This window comes from Gekko japonicus, unplaced genomic scaffold, assembly GCF_001447785.1.
Source record: "Gekko japonicus isolate JY-2015 unplaced genomic scaffold, Gekko_japonicus_V1.1 scaffold3175, whole genome shotgun sequence".
Classification (NCBI taxonomy): domain Eukaryota; kingdom Metazoa; phylum Chordata; class Lepidosauria; order Squamata; family Gekkonidae; genus Gekko; species Gekko japonicus.
The window spans coordinates 128,530-130,447 of record NW_015160322.1 but is presented as its reverse complement, the minus strand read 5'-3'; positions in this window follow the sequence as shown (position 1 = coordinate 130,447).

The following is a 1,918-nucleotide window of genomic DNA, read 5'->3' as shown; positions in this document are numbered from 1 at the left end:
AGAAGAAGAGAAAGATTGGATTTATCCCCCATGGCCCTTCACTACCCAAAGGAGTCTCAGAGCGGCTGACAAACTCCTTTCCCTTCCCCCTCCCCACAACAGACACCCTGTGAGGTGGGTGGGGCTGAGAGAGCTCTTGACAGAAACGGCTCTTTCTCAAGGACAGCTCTTGTCAGAACTAGTGACTGACCCAAGGCCATCCAGCCAGGTGCAAGTGGAGGAGGAGTGGGGGATCAAACCCGGTTCTCCCAGATTAGAGTCCACCTGCACTTCACCACTGCACCAAACGGGCTCTCGAGGCTTGACTGCCAGAAGCTTTTGAATTGGAGGTGCCGGAGACTGAACCTGGGCCTCCTGCATGCCCAGCAGATGCTTTGCCACTGAGCCACAGGTCCTGCCCGCAAGCTGTGCGTTGATTCCCTCCGGCTCTCCCATTGAACACATGAAGCTGCCTTATACTGAACCAGACTCTTGGCCCATCAACGTCAGCGGCTCCCCAGGGCCTCAGGCAGGGGAAGGTCCTTCCCATCACCTCCTGCCTGGTCCTTTTGACTGGAGATGCTGCCGGGGACTGAACCTGGGACCTTCTGCATGCAAAGGGGAGGCTCTGCCACTGAGCCTGGCGGAAGAGCTCCGTCTTACAGTCCCTGCGGAACTGCAGGCGGTCCCGCAGGGCCCTGATGCCATCATCCAGGAGCTCATTCCACCAGTGAGGGGCCTCCACAGATCAAGGCCCTGGCCCTCATCGTAGCCAACCTGGCCTCTTTCGGGCCTGGAAGGGCCAGGCGATTTTGGGACCCAGATCTTCATGCTCTCTGGGGCACATGTGGGGGTGCAGCCCTCTGCTGGGCAGGAAGAGAGAGGAGAGCTTCACGTCCCCGTGCCCCCTTGTCTCCCCCAGGTGACTTGCGTGGTCAACTCTTTCCAGAGGGCTCCACCCCCAGCCCAGCCGCCCCTGCCCCCGGAGGGCCTGGCCAGCGACCCGGTGGTGGACTTGCCCTGCGTCGACCGTTCCCTGGAGAAACTGAGTGTCGCTCAGGTGAGGCTCTTCCCTGAGGTTCCCCCCCCGCATGCCCCCCGCCTCACAGCGCCCTGCGACGTCGCTGCCGTGCGCATGCATACACGCGCGGTCCTTGCCCGGGGGTGCATCCAGACCAGGGCCTTCGCTTCTCTCCTCCCAAGGACAGTCCTCAGCGCAGCAGCAGGGCTACGGTTCTCCAGGTGAGGGACCGGGGTCACAGTTGAGGAGGGAGGGGTCTTGGGGGGTTGTGGGTGGGTGTCCAAAGCCACAGCAGCATCTGGTGCCAACGTCGGGGGCTGCATCCCCCATCCCCAGTCGAGGGGGAACAGGCGGTGGAAATGGAGGAACAGACCAGAAGCCAGTAATACGTGGGGGAGGGCAGGTGAATCGGGGACGGGGGGGGCAGAGGACGAGTGGGACCCAGACCCCAACAGAGAAGGTCCCTGCTGCTCTGCTCATACTGGGGGGGGGCACAATTTTTATATTTATTCATTTATATTTAAATTTATATCCTGCCGCCGTGACAGGCTCAGGACGGCTAACAACATAGACATTAAAATTCCAATATATACAGATAGATAGATGATAGATAGATAGATAGATAGATAGATAGATAGATAGATAGATAGATAGATAGATAGATAGATATAGAAAGATAGATATAGATATATACACACACACACATACTAAAAACGGCATTCGGTTAAGATTTTACAATAGAAAACACAGGATCGTAATGCGATGTGAGACAGTCCTTCCGGGAATCTTGGGAAGCAGAGAACCCGCTGAACGATTACAGGGCAAACCCCCCAGCCGTGGCGGGCATTACCCAGTGAGAGGAAGAGGGCTAGGGAAGGACGCATGAGTGGCGAGGGGCTAGTTCTTTGTGGCCGGGGG